General features: G+C 33.3%; 1 protein-coding gene across 2 annotated transcripts in view; it reads right to left on the bottom strand.

The window, feature by feature from the left end:
* Positions 1-16,430, bottom strand: part of LOC135139673 (calcitonin gene-related peptide type 1 receptor) — a 159,475-nt gene that overhangs the window by 133,522 nt on the left and 9,523 nt on the right. The window lies entirely within an intron of this gene.

Raw genomic sequence — 16,430 nt, forward strand, 5'->3', positions numbered from 1 at the left:
CGAGAGTTTCAAAATCACTAAGTAGTCAAGTATATCAGATTTGTGTTTGAGAAAGTAAACAAACCTCAAACCTGTATATATAACAAAAAACTATCAGAGTTATATCCCACATTTATATTGCCGTTACGTTTATGTAACGCAACAAAATTAGAGCAAAGTTTTCTTGGCGCTACAAAAAATGTAATATTACAGTTATATAACATCAGTATAATAATGTTATATAACGCAGTTATGATGACGTTATGTTGCAGTTATATAAGAATAATATAACAAAATTTGTTAATATTTATATAACACTGTGATGGTGAAGTTATGTTGCAGTTATATGTATAAGAAAATTATAACAAAATTTGCTATTATGCTTTAAGACTGTTAAAGTACAGTTACATTGCATAAGTATAACAGTATTATATAACACTGTGATTGTAACGTTGTGTTGGAGTTAAATATGAAAGTTATAAAAAAAATTGTCATTACATACACTATAAGCACTAGTAAAAAAAATTGGTCTAAAGAGTTTAGACAGTACTTCCCTCGCTGTCGGAAACTTGACGACTGCATGCCTATTGTGTTTTTTTCTCATTACATTTTTGTAGTGGGAATTTAAAAAAAATTGCGATGACGTCATCAACATTTTTGCAAGGACACGTATATCAGTTGGGATAGATGTAGTGTAATACTAAGAATAAAAAAATTGGTCTAAAGAGTTTAGACAGTACTTCCCTCGCTGTCGGAAACGTGACGACTGCATGCCTATTATGTTTTTTTTTCGCAATGGATTTCAAAGAATTCGGTTTTATAGTTCCTGAGTAAATCAATAAAATTAATTTACGCATTCATTAATTTTTTTGAGTCACCCTGTATATGCAAATCCTAAAAATATGAATGGAGTGATAAATTACAAGTACAGACTCATCATATTTTGTACAGTTTAGATAGGATTTATTCGGCAAACTTTTGAGCTGACGCCATCAATTTTTTGGAGGGGATAAGCAAATGTATTTTGACTAAACACTTATTATGCTCTTTATAACCTTAAAACATCTTCAAGATTTCAAAGCATTCGGTTTTGTAGTTCCTGAGTAAATCAGTAAAATAAATTTACGCTTTCATTAATTTTTTTGAATCACCCTGTATTTGCAAATCCAAACAATATGGATGGAGTGATAGATCACAAGTACAGACTGATCATATTTTGTACATTTTAGATATGATTTATTCGGCAAACTTTCGAGCTGACGTCATCAAGTTTTAGGAGGGGATAAGCAAATATATTTTGACTAAACATTTATTATGCTCTTTATGACCTTAAAACATCTGCAAGATTTCAGAGCATTCGGTTTTGTAGTTCCTGATTAAATCAATAAAATATATTTACGCATTCATTAATTTTTTTGAGTCACCCTGTATATGCAAATCCAAAAAATATGAATGGAGTGATAAATTACAAGTACAGACTCATCATATTTTTACAGTTTACATAGGATTTATTCGGCAAACTTTCGAGCTGACGTCATCAATTTTTTGGAGGGGATAAGCAAATATATTTTGACTAAACATTTATTATGCTCTTTATAACCTTAAAACATCTGCAAGATTTCAAAGCATTCGGTTTTGTAGTTTCTGAGTAAATCAGTAAAATATATTTACGCATTCATTAATTTTTTTGAGTCACCCTGTATATGCAAATCCAAAAAATATTAATGGAGTGATAGATCACAAGTACAGACTCATCATATTTTGTACATTTTAGATATGATTTATTCCACAAACTTTTGAGCTGACGTCATCAAGTTTTTGGAGGGGATAAGCAAATATTTTTTGACTAAAGATTTATGATGCTCTTTATAGCCTTAAAACATCTGCAACATTTCAAAGCATTCTGGTTAGCAGATTAAAAATTAAATTTCAAAATGTTGTTTTATAATTTTGATTTTTTTTCCAAAAATCTGGACGTTTCGGGTGAAAAGTCGCTTCAGAGTTGTAAACTACATGTGTAGGACTATGTTATTTTATACAATTGAAAACCCATTTACTATGTACAATTTTGAAGTGACGTCATCGCATTAGTGGTGGGGATGATTAGACAAATTTTGGTTAGCGTTTTACCATCTACATGATATTCTTAATATAAGTACAAAATTTCACAACAATCGGTCGAGTACTTTCGGAGATTATCTGTCTAATAAAAATCCGGGACAACAGACGGACAGACGGACAGACGGACGGACAGACGGACAGACGGACGGACAGACGGACAGACGGACAGACGGACGGACAGACGGACAGACGGACAGACAGACGGAAATGGGAGACCTATTTCTTCGTCTTCTAGGGGTCATGAAAGATCGAGAAAACGTAAAAGTAGAGAGTCGGCCGACGGACTCGATTACAATACTTCCTTTGCTTACGCTCGGGAAGTAATTATTGTATTCCCAAATTTTCGGGAAAATGAATTGGGTAGTTTTGAATATTGATTTTTTATAATCAATAAAATAACGAAACAATTTACTCACGTATACGGCAACTGAAAATCGTTTATGTATAAACATTCTTAATTTAAGATGACAAGCGTAACAGCATACGTGAGAGTCAAACAGAGAAACTGTAAACAAAACGACCATCGGTTTTATTGCTTCGACTTCCGCTTATTATATAAAACATTGGGTTTTATTTTAATTCTTGACGGTGAAATTCACAATTGGTTGATTATAAACATGTCTATTTCACATTCGCGGAACCAAGTGAACGAATAAAACAAATGCAGGTCTGTAATGTTAAAGTCGATGTAAATAAGCGTGCTACCCTTATGTTTCAACCGAGTTTTTCCTTTAACAAATTTTGTGTCTACCAAATTGGGTTGGTTGGGGTGTAATACTAATAATAAGTGTTGCCTTTAATTTAATCAATAAAATAAATTGACTTCATTAATTTTTTTGAACCACCTCTTAAGAAAATCTAAAAAATTAGAATGGAATGATAAATCACAAGTACAAACTCATATTTTTTGCATTTTAGATAGGATTTATTCAGCAAAATTTAAGGGTGACGTCATCAATTTTTTTAGGAGGGATGAACAAATACATTTTGAACAAAAGTTTACCATGCTTATAATAACTTTAAAATATTCCCAAGATTTCAAAGCATTCGGTTTTGTAATTCCTGATTAAATCGATAAAATAAATTCACGCCTTCATTAATTTTTTTGAGTCACCCTGCATATGCAAATCCAAAAATATGAATGGAATGATAAATCACAAGTACAGACTCATCATATTTTGTACATTTTAGATACGATTTATTCGGCAAACTTTTGAGCTGACGTCATCAGTTTTTTGTAGAAGATAACCAAATATATTTTGACTAAAAATTTATTATGCTCTTTATAACCTTAAAACATCTGCAAGATGTCAGAGCATTCCGTTTTGTAGTTCCTGATTAAATCAATAAAATATATTTACGCATTCATTAATTTTTTTGAGTCACTCTGTATATGCAAATCCAAAAAATATGAATGGAGTGATAAATGACAAGTACAGGCTCATCATATTTTGTACATTTTAGATATGATTTATTCGGCAAACTTTCGAGCTGACGTCATCAAGTTTTTGGAGGGGATAAGCAAATATATTTTGACTAAACATTTATTATGCTCTTTATGACCTTAAAACATCTGCAAGATTTTAGAGCATTCGGTTTTGTAGTTCCTGATTAAATCAATAAAATATATTTACGCATTCATTAATTTTTTTGAGTCACCCTGTATATGCAAGACCAAAAAATATGAATGGAGTGATAGATCACAAGTACAGACTCATCATATTTTGTACATTTTAGATATGATTTATTCCACAAACTTTTGAGCTGACGTCATCAAGTTTTTGGAGGGGATAAGCAAATATTTTTTGACTAAAGATTTATGATGCTCTTTATAGCCTTAAAACATCTGCAACATTTCAAAGCATTCTGGTTAGCAGATTAAATATTAAATTTCAAAATGTTGTTTTATAATTTTGATTTTTTTTCCAAAAATCTGGACGTTTCGGGTGAAAAGTCGATTCAGAGTTGTAAACTACATGTGTAGGACTATGTTATTTTATACAATTGAAAACCCATTTACTATGTACAATTTTGAAGTGACGTCATCGCATTAGTGGTGGAGATGATTAGACAAATTTTGGTTAGCGTTTTACCATCTACATGATATTCTTAATATAAGTACAAAATTTCACAACAATCGGTCGAGTACTTTCGGAGATTATCTGTCTAATAAAAATCCGGGACGGCAGACGGACAGACGGATGGACAGACGGACGGACAGACGGACGGACAGACGGACAGACGGACAGACGGACAGATGGACAGACGGACAGACGGACAGACGGACAGACAGACGGAAATGGGAGACCTATTTCTTCGTCTTCTAGAGGTCATGAAAGATCGAGAAAACGTAAAAGCAGAGAGTCGGCCGACGGACTCGATTACAATACTTCCTTTGCTTACGCTCGGGAAGTAAAAGTAAAAACACAACGAGGTCCACGAAGCCCCTCTGCCTTGACGTAAAGGGACTATAGGGAGATGTACCACTCAGCGCACTCGATTGCAATCGCTACCTAGTTTTACCCCTACCAGGGGGCGCAGCACATTTACTTTCCCTAAAGTCACTAGATAGATAATACAAATTATTCAAAATTAAAGGTAGTATTCACAGATATTCACGGTTAATTGCATTACAGTACGTATGGATGAGCGCTGCGCGCTCACTGCCCTCTATCTCAAAAACGATTGAGCGCATGAAAAAATGTTTCAAATAAAATTTGTCCCAAATTTTGTGCTCTACAATTACGATAATAGATGTTAACATCATTGGAGCAATAGAAACCGAGATAATCGCAAAAAACTGTTTTTCTTCACCTTTGGCCTTGAATAACTTACGACGCAGACACGAGATTTTATGAGACTTTTGAGACAACTCTTAGAACGCTAAAATGAAGGTATATACGAAAATTCAGCTTATTATCTCTCACTCCGAGGTTGATCCTTAGATCATATAATAAATAGATACCACCATGCCAAGTTCTTTCCCTAGCAGAGCCTGTGACGACATCCTCCTGTCACACATCTCTCTCGTGCATGAAGGGATTACAATGGAGCTATCCTTGCCTGATCAATATTTGAATTTTGCGCGCCTAAATTTTAGGAAGTATGTCTGAACTAACTTCGTACGAAAGATGTTGACAGCTTGATTTTATAAATAATTCACAGTAGATAATGAAAGGAATAGTAAATTATTGGGCAGCAATTGTGATCCTTTATGATTAAATCACTTAAAATAGGATCTTTGTTCTAAATTCTAAAATTGTTTCTCGTACAAGAACTCGAAAGAGAGGTTAGAAGAAACATCTGTCAAAAGCGATTTGTTGCGCTGGTGCGGTACAAGGATGGAAGTGAAATAGACATATACAGATGAAATGCGTATAACAAAGATGAAGATGTGGTGATCACACAAGGATAGCATTATACTACTCCCCTTGACGTAGAAAACGACAACAGATAGCTTCATATCTAGTCACACCTTTCAGTTTGAGTATTGGTATCTATTTATTATATGATCTAAGGGTTGATCGCTAATTTGACTGGACTATTATAAATGTTTGAGATTTATAATAACAACATCCAAGGGATTTGAAGGATCTCAAACTATAATAAATTTTTATTTTGCACTTGTGAGATCGAAAGTGGATTACGCCAATATTGTGTGGAACCCTTTTGCAAAATATCCGATCGATTCGCTTGAAAAAGTTCAGAGGTTATTAGGTATTAACGCACATATTAGTAAATAAAAAATGTGTAACTGTTTAGTAAAGTTTTATATCTTTTAAAAATAGTTTAAAATAACTCCAGCGAACCAAAAAGAGCTGTTTTTGGCCTGAGAGTCGAAAAAAAACCGTTTTACGCCCACAAATGAAGTCCAAAATTAGTATATTATAGATCGATCGTACATAAACACATTTTTTAAATGTGTACTTAATAAACGAGCGGGAACTATATCCACAAACAAAGTGTAAATTATTAACAAACGGATGAACACATTCAAATTTTTCTTTGTATGAAGTCTATCACTCCGTGCAGCATCAATTAAATTTAACGCACTGCGCACACAAAAATACATTTTGAAACTGTACACGTATAATAATGTATATTATATATATTCTTCAACACATGCAGGTATTCAGCGTATCTGGTTGAGTTTAGATTCCTACAAGTAGAACTTTAAATGCAACTAATTTATCAAGTAGCCAAAAACAGTTGTACGATAAATCTTTGGTTTTAGAAGATTTTTACTTCCCGAGCGTAAGCAAAGGAAGTATTGTAATCGAGTCCGTCGGCCGACTCTCTACTTTTACGTTTTCTCGATCTTTCATGACCCCTAGAAGACGAAGAAATAGGTCTCCCATTTCCGTCTGTCTGTCCGTCTGTCCGTCCGTCTGTCCGTCCGTCTGTCCGTCTGTCCGTCTGTCCGTCTGTTGTCACGGATTTTTATTAGACAGATAATCTCCGAAAGTACTCGACCGATTGTTGTGAAATTTTGTACTTATATTAAGAATATCATGTAGATGGTAAAACGCTAACCAAAATTTGTCGAATCATCCCCGCCACTAAAGCGATGACGTCACTTCAAAATTGTACATAGTAAATGGGTTTTCAATTGTATAAAATAACATAGTCCTACACATGTAGTTTACAACTCTGAATCGACTTTTCACCCGAAACGTCCAGATTTTTCGAAAAAAAATCAAAATTATAAAACAACATTTTGAAATTTAATTTTTAATCTGCTAACCAGAATGCTTTGAAATGTTGCAGATGTTTTAAGGCTATAAAGAGCATCATAAATCTTTAGTCAAAAAATATTTGCTTATCCCCTCCAAAAACTTGATGACGTCAGCTCAAAAGTTTGTAGAATAAATCATATCTAAAATGTACAAAATATGATGAGTTTGTACATGTGAACTATCACTCCATTAATATTTTTTGGATTTGCATATACAGGGTGACTCAAAAAAATTAATGAATGCGTAAATATATTTTATTGATTTAATCAGGAACTACAAAACCGAATGCTCTGAAATCTTGCAGATGTTTTAAGGTCATAAAGAGCATAATAAATGTTTAGTCAAAATATATTTGCTTATCCCCTCCAAAAACTTGATGACGCCAGCTCGAAAGTTTGCCGAATAAATCATATCTAAAATGTACAAAATATGATGAGCCTGTACTTGTCATTTATCACTCCATTCATATTTTTTGGATTTGCATATACAGAGTGACTCAAAAAAATTAATGAATGCGTAAATTTATTTTATTGATTTAATCAGGAACTACAAAACCGAATGCTTTGAAATCTTGCAGATGTTTTAAGGTTATAAAGAGCATAATAAATTTTTAGTCAAAATATATTTGGTTATCTTCTACAAAAAACTGATGACGTCAGCTCAAAAGTTTTCCGAATAAATCGTATCTAAAATGTACAAAATATGATGAGTCTGTACTTGTGATTTATCATTCCATTCATATTCTTGGATTTGCATATGCAGGGTGACTCAAAAAAATTAATGAAGGCGTGAATTTATTTTATCGATTTAATCAGGAATTACAAAACCGAATGCTTTGAAATCTTGGGAATATTTTAAAGTTATTATAAGCATGGTAAACTTTTGTTCAAAATGTATTTGTTCATCCCTCCTAAAAAAACTGATGACGTCACCCTTAAATTTTGCTGAATAAATCCTATCTAAAATGCAAAAAATATGATGAGTTTGTACTTGTGATTTATCATTCCATTCATATTTTTTAGATTTTCTTAAGAGGTGGTTCAAAAAAATTAATGAAGTCAATTTATTTTATTGATTAAATTAAAGGCAACACTTATTATTAGTATTACACCCCAACCAACCCAATTTGGTAGACACAAAATTTGTTAAAGGAAAAACTCGGTTGAAACATAAGGGTAGCACGCTTATTTACATCGACTTTAACATTACAGACCTGCATTTGTTTTATGCGTTCACTTGATTCCGCGAATGTGAAATAGACATGTTTATAATCAACCAATTGTGAATTTCACCGTCAAGAATTAAAATAAAACCCAATGTTTTATATAATAAGCGGAAGTCGAAGCAATAAAACCGACGGTCGTTTTGTTTACAGTTTCTGTGTTTGGCTCTCACGTATGCTGTTACGCCTGTCATCTTAAATTAACAATGTTTATACATACACGATTTTCAGTTGCCTCTGATACGTAGGTATACGTGAGTAAATTGTTTCGTTATTTTATTGATTATTACAAATCAATATTCAAACGACCCAATTCATTTTCCCGAAAATTTGAGAATATAATAATTTTATTCTTAGTATTACACTACATCTATCCCAACTGATATACGTGTCCTTGCAAAAATGTTGATGACGTCATCGCAATTTTTTTTTAAATTCCCACTACAAAAATGTAATGAGAAAAAAAACACAATAGGCATGCAGTCGTCAAGTTTCCGACAGCGAGGGAAGTACTGTCTAAACTCTTTAGACCAATTTTTTTATATGGTATAGCGTCTAACAACAACCACAGGGCGAAATATTTATGTGGACAAATAATAATTCCAACTCAAGCATGAGTAAATCAAATTTGTTACTGGATTGTTGCTATCTTTTTGTATTGTAAGTATAAATTTATAACGTACACTATGGTAGTAGGTAGTTCATAATCATGACCATAACTTCGGTCTTTCATAAATCAACGAAGCTTTTAATTCCTATGTTGATTAAAGATTCGCTTACCACGGTGTGCACATGTTATGATATTGCACAAGTGAATGGTAGCAAACTAGTTGAAAGTATGAGCTATACCCTGCATAACGGAAGTTAGTTAATAAGAATATTATCTTTCTTACAGTAATATTCTTATTACTGTACTGCAGCCTGTGTATTATTCATTCATGTTCGACATGTATGTTAAACTCAATTACTTACCAAATATTATTCCGAATATATTTGTTTATTAAAATTTTAGTGTGAATATTAAATATTTTTTCAATAAACTGAGTGATAACTGGTTGATTGAAAAATATTAATCTATAGCATCAAATTTATTACGAAAGAAACGTGTTCCATTGTACCATAAATATATGTATAATATATTTACTAGTTTATCAGTTTGCCAGCGTTATTACGTATTTGTTCTTCAGGTGTAGACTGGATTTAGAAGATGTAACTTTTTAATGGAATCTATTTGGAAGTTAGTTGCATGTTTGACCCTAACGTTATGTGCAACCTACTCTCTTTCATTGAATTCACAAAGTTAGCTTTGAGCAGGCACTGGAGAAATAGTGGTATCGTCGGCACCATGGGAAACTAACGAACGTGGATTGGCAAAATCAAATTTTATATTTTCCTAAAATGCTGGATATGTTTCATTGTATTTCAGGGGCGAGGGAAGTTCTGTCGAAACAACTTTCGACCAATTTTTTGTAATAAATCTAATATTGGGCGAAGATTTTAACATAGCTCATGGTAAGTATAAGCATTTAAAAATATGTAGGTAATTATATTGTAATATGCTTTTTGTATTAATTTATGTTAACAAAAACGTATCGTTTTGTGAATCGTAATCACCATTCTCACCTAAAATATTTATTACTTATTCCGGCTCTATTTACTTTTCTCAATTTTTGCTGAAACAGAATGTAAATTCAACAAACCACACGCAAAAAATAAAGGCGCTAATTTGAATTAAATTTTAACGTTTGCAGCCCCTAGCAAAACGTGCCCCTAATTTCCAAACCGAAGTTGGCATAATTCTCAATTCAATTTCGCAGATTATTCCGAGAGGTTTAGATTCTTTTTTAACCAGTACTTCCTTTGGTAAATACAGCAGTGATCAAAATTCTAATTTATTCTTTCAACTATATAAATTAAATTTTGTCAGTTACACAACCACGTCTCCCCCTTCACAATTTTTTCTCAATTTTACCTACAGGAACGTGTGAAGTATTATTTAAACTTAAACTTCAAAACATTAAAATAAAGATTCATACGTTGGACATTGAGTTTTAATTTTATAAGCAGCACACTAAGCAGAAAAGGAGTTCATTTTCATTGATTTCAGTAAAGTCGATTAAAGCAACTTTTAACAGTCACTTTGGGTTCTGTATTTTAATTAGTTTCTCTGTAACATACGATGGACAATTATTCTGCAGACCCATATCCTGCCACGTGCAAGATGCGCTTCCACACTTGCATCAATATCAACACGAGAAGTGCAATTCTGCAGTTTTCCTCCTTATAAAAGACAACAGAATAATTCATTTTTCAGTTCAGAAGCATCCGTCATCCGTGTAGTTTAGTTCAGAAGCCCCTGCCGTGAAATTTATTTAAGCCCCTCATAACCGCGCTCTCCCAATAAGTTGTTATTATTTAAGTGATAATTGTGAATAATCAATATTTAATAATCCAATAAATAATAATCAAATGTAATAATAACAATTGTGAATAAAATAAAAGTTCTTTTTAATAACAAGTTTATTAAACCAATAAACTTTGCGACGAAATTCCGGTGTGACGGACGGAGGGTCCGGAATCTCGCCGATAACGTGTGGTGGCGGCGTACCTGGGTGCCAAGCCTTAGGCCGACTAGTGTCTCTGATTTAAAAACACGTCTGGCAGACCTAAGCTTATACAGCGATCTTCACGCCACCGGGGATGGCGCCTTTGGTCAGGAGCGCCGGTAGCTCAGGCACCACCCCCCTCTCCGGGGGAGGGAGTGCCGGGGTTGCTCTCAAGCCGGAGACACGGATTTCAGATGGTGACCGTCCGCGAAAACAAGACAATAAAGTAAAACGACAATGAATATTTTAAACAATAAATCGGATTTATTCCCTGCCACCAGCTACACGGCTAAAATAATAAATCTTACGGTTAAACTTAACTTAAATATATGTATACAAAAACAAGTTAAATGTCCGGCACGGTCGTTCCTCCTGGGCGGCGACTTCCTTCAAAACGAGCTCCTCCTGGCTCTGGGGGCGGCGACCTTGAACCTGGAAATCGCGCGAAGACGGTACGGCGACCCAGGAGGGAAGCGCGGTGGCGGTACAGGACGACAACAAAAAAAAACGGTGACGGTGGTACGGTTTCTCGCTTGGGGGCGACGATTCCAAACACCGGTACAAAAGACGATCCTTACGGTGGTCGGTTCAGGGCTCTCACGGTACGCATCACGGTTTCCGGCCCGGGAAAATTCGGTTCGTTAGAACTTAATTAATGCGGTGATAAATCACAAATAAAAACTCATCATTCACCATAGTTTGGGTAGAATTTATTCGGTAAAATTTTGAGATGGCGTCATCAATTTTTGGGGGAAGAAACAGATACATTTTGATGCTTAAAATAACTTTAAAACGTCTGCAGGATTTCAGAGTATTCAGTTTTGCAACTCGTGATTTATTCAATAAAATAGATTGACTGATCCATTAATTTTTTTTAGTCACCTTGAATAAGCAAATCTAAAAAATATGAATGCAGTAATAAATTACAAACACAAACTCATCATATTTTGCACGTTTTAGATAGGATCTATTCAGCAAAATTTTGGGACGACGTCATCCATTTCTTGGGAGTGACGATGGAAAACGCTTACCAAACTTTGTCTAATGATCCCCACCAACAATGTGATGACGTCATCTCAAAATTGTACATAGTAAATGTGCTTATAAAATAACATAATGGTACACCTGTAGTTTACAAATTCATGAACATTAAGGATCTTGATACTCAAAATGTATATACAAAATTAAATACACAGTATAAAACATCCATTTTAATAAATACGGAAAATGCGTGCTCCAACTTTATATCGCATTCGTCTAACCCAACAAAATCAAGCTGACATTTCATAAATCATGAACGAAACGGTTGAAAACAGCCCTCCGTTAATGTTTCAATTTACTGCAACGAATTCAATAGTTATTGTATGTATGAGTTTTTACTTCTGATTGATTACTGCATTCATATTTTTTAGATTTGCTTACACTGGTGGCTCAAAAAAATTAATAAGTGAGTCAATTGATTAAATCAGAAACGATATACTTCACTTTTCCAGAAAATTTTGAAAATACAATACTGTCATTTTTTACTTCCTGAGCGTAAGCAAAGGAAGTATTGTAATCGAGTCCGTCGGCCGGCTCTCTACTTTTACGTTTTCTCGATCTTTCATGACCCCTAGAAGACGAAGAAATAGGTCTCCCATTTCCGTCTGTCTGTCCGTCTGTCCGTCCGTCTGTCCGTCCGTCTGTCCGTCCGTCCGTCCGTCTGTCCGTCCGTCTGTCCGTCCGTCTGTCCGTCTGTCCGTCTGCCCCCGAATTTTTCTTAGACAGATAATCTCCGAAAGTACTCGACCGATTGTTGTGAAATTTTGTACTTATATTAAGAATATCATGTAGATGGTAAAACGCTAACCAAAATTTGTCGAATCATCCCCACCACTAAAGCGATGACGTCACTTCAAAATTGTACATAGTAAATGGGTTTTCAATTGTATAAAATAACATAGTCCTACCATGTAGTTTACAACTCTGAATCGACTTTTCACCCGAAACGTCCAGATTTTTGGAAAAAAAATCAAAATTATAAAACAACATTTTGAAATTTAATTTTTAATCTGCTAACCAGAATGCTTTGAAATGTTGCAGATGTTTTAAGGCTATAAAGAGCATCATAAATCTTTAGTCAAAAAATATTTGCTTATCCCCTCCAAAAACTTGATGACGTCAGCTCAAAAGTTTGTGGAATAAATCATATCTAAAATGTACAAAATATGATGAGTCTGTACTTGTGATCTATCACTCCATTCATATTTTTTGGATTTGCATATACAGGGTGACTCAAAAAAATTAATGAATGCGTAAATATATTTTATTGATTTAATCAGGAACTACAAAACCGAATGCTCTCAAATCTTGCAGATGTTTTAAGGTCATAAAGAGCATAATAAATGTTTAGTCAAAATATATTTGCTTATCCCCTCCAAAAACTTGATGACGTCAGCTCGAAAGTTTGCCGAATAAATCATATCTAAAATGTACAAAATATGATGAGCCTGTACTTGTCATTTATCACTCCATTCATATTTTTTGGATTTGCATATACAGAGTGACTCAAAAAAATTAATGAATGCGTAAATATATTTTATTGATTTAATCAGGAACTACAAAACGGAATGCTCTGACATCTTGCAGATGTTTTAAGGTTATAAAGAGCATAATAAATGTTTAGTCAAAATATATTTGCTTATCCCCTCCAAAAACTTGATGACGTCAGCTCGAAAATTTGCCGAATAAATCATACCTAAAATGTACAAAATATGATCAGTCTGTACTTGTGATCTATCACTCCATTCATATTTTTTGGATTTGCATATACAGGGTGATTCAAGAAAATAAATGAAAGCGTAAATTTATTTTACTGATTTACTCAGGAACTACAAAACCGAATGCTTCGAAATCTTGAAGATATTTTAAAATTATCATAAGCATGGTAATTTTTTGATCAAAACGTATTTGGTCGTCCCCCCTAAAAAATTTATGACGTCACCACAAAATTTTGCTGAATAAATCCTATCTAAAATGTACAAAATATGGTGAGTCTCTTCTTGTGATTTATCATTCCATTCAAATTGTTTCGATTTGCATATACAGGGTGACTCAAAAAAATTAATGAACGCGTAAATTTATTTTATTGATTTAATCAGGAACTACAAAACCGAATGGTTTGAAATCTTGCAGATGTTTTAAGGTTATAAAGAGCATAATAAATTTTTAGTCAAAATATATTTGGTTATCTTCTACAAAAAACTGATGACGTCAGCTCAAAAGTTTGCCGAATAAATCGTATCTAAAATGTACAAAACATGATGAGCCTGTACTTGTGATTTATCATTCCATTCATATTTTTGGATTTGCATATGCAGGGTGACTCAAAAAAATTAATGAAGGCGTGAATTTATTTTATCGATTTAATCAGGAATTACAAAACCGAATGCTTTGAAATCTTGGGAATATTTTAAAGTTATTATAAGCATGGTAAACTTTTGTTCAAAATGTATTTGTTCATCCCTCCTAAAAAAATTGATGACGTCACCCTTAAATTTTGCTGAATAAATCCTATCTAAAATGCAAAAAATATGATGAGTTTGTACTTGTGATTTATCATTCCATTCATATTTTTTAGATTTTCTTAAGAGGTGGTTCAAAAAAATTAATGAAGTCAATTTATTTTATTGATTAAATTAAAGGCAACACTTATTATTAGTATTACACCCCAACCAACCCAATTTGGTAGACACAAAATTTGTTAAAGGAAAAACTCGGTTGAAACATAAGGGTAGCACGCTTATTTACATCGACTTTAACATTACAGACCTGCATTTGTTTTATGCGTTCACTTGGTTCCGCGAATGTGAAATAGACATGTTTATAATCAACCAATTGTGAATTTCACCGTCAAGAATTAAAATAAAACCCAATGTTTTATATAATAAGCGGAAGTCGAAGCAATAAAACCGACGGTCGTTTTATTTACAGTTTCTCTGTTTGACTCTCACGTATGCTGTTACCCCTGTCATCTTAAATTAAGAATGTTTATACATACACGATTTTCAGTTGCCTCTGATACGTATACGTGAGTAAATTGTTTCGTTATTTTATTGATTATTACAAATCAATATTCAAAACGACCCAATTCATTTTCCCGAAAATTTGGGAATATAATAATTTTATTCTTAGTATTACACTACATCTATCCCAACTGATATACGTGTCCTTGCAAAAATGTTGATGACGTCATCGCAATTTTTTTTTAAATTCCCACTACAAAAATGTAATGAGAAAAAAAACACAATAGGCATGCAGTCGTCAAGTTTCCGACAGCGAGGGAAGTACTGTCTAAACTCTTTAGACCAATTTTTTACACCATATGAAAAATGCAATTACCATCTCTCGATATAAAGTAAGACAATTTGTTGCCTAAAGTGTGGAAGAAACTACTTCTAAATATTTTTAAAACCAAAATAAAAAAATTGGTCGAAAATTGTTTCCACAGAACTTCCTTCGTTTCTAAAGTACAATGAAACATCCAGAATTTTCCAATGGGCGTCCGTCATGGTTTCTCTGTCATAGTAAACTTTTCAGCCTGCGATGGGTACCCGTACCTGTTTAGATTAGTGCCTAATAGATTCATTCGCATTCGTGCTAGCGTGTTGACCAGTTCACTTGAGTTTATGCTTCCGCGGGTTATTGTTTGCGATTTATAAAAATTAATTTCAAAACCACCCCCTTCTGAAGTGTGCATGTTACGCTACTGACTGACAGTCCGTTGTCAGATTATGATGACTCAAACTGAAACAAGAGATAATAGATTTTTAGGAATCAATGGGAGTTCAAATACTCCAGGATGTTAAATTAAAGAAACATCTTGTTACGATGTACGAGTATTTAAAATCGGCGTGAGTAAAACACAACAATTTAGTTCGATAGTGGTTAGCGTTCAATCATAAAGTCTGGCAACTCCAACTTCAGACGTTATTAATAGTCCACGAAAAATTAAGCTTTCGTGGGGAATTCAAGTACACGAGGCATCAATAAATAAATCAAGGATGAACAAGCAATAAGAAGTTAATTGTCCCTTAAATGTTCATGGTACACAACTTGAAGTTAAAAGAAATAAATAATTGCACAGACACCTAAATATAAATGTTTACACATCAGCACGGACGCTGTGCTAATATACAGACAATAAACCTACAACTCATATAAAAAAAAATTAATCTGGAAGTAAACACCATTAGGTACGTTTACTTGTTTATTACATATAACATTAAATTTTGAACGCCATTATTTTCCTCAAAGAAAATGCACAAAAGTATCGTTTATACACATGGTCATTAAAAAGAAAATTCATTGCTGTTTTGCAGCCGAATATAAAAATTTCCATAGCACATAATGAATAACACCGGTCAACATGAATTTTGAGTCTGGGTTCTGTATAGCCGATTCTTATTCTTTCAACACTGCTAAATAAGGAAAAAATTGTTTCATTAGAAAAAGTTTGCTTTTGTAACTTTCAGAATGAAATTAAAATTTCTAGAAAATTTTCCTATTTTTACTTACACATTTATTGTATGTAAAAATAAAAAAAAAAAATTGGTCTAAAGAGTTTAGACAGTACTTCCCTCGCTGTCGGAAACGTGACGACTACATGCCTATTATGTTTTTTTTTCGCAGTGGATTTCAAAGAATTCGGTTTTGTATAAATAAAATAAATATAAATTTACGCATTCATGAATTTTTTTGAGTCACCCTGTACATGCAAATCCAAAA

Source organism: Zophobas morio, unplaced genomic scaffold (genome assembly GCF_036711695.1).
Source record: "Zophobas morio isolate AGI-343-1 ecotype UQ-CSIRO unplaced genomic scaffold, CSIRO_AGI_Zmor_V1 ptg000031l, whole genome shotgun sequence".
Classification (NCBI taxonomy): domain Eukaryota; kingdom Metazoa; phylum Arthropoda; class Insecta; order Coleoptera; family Tenebrionidae; genus Zophobas; species Zophobas morio.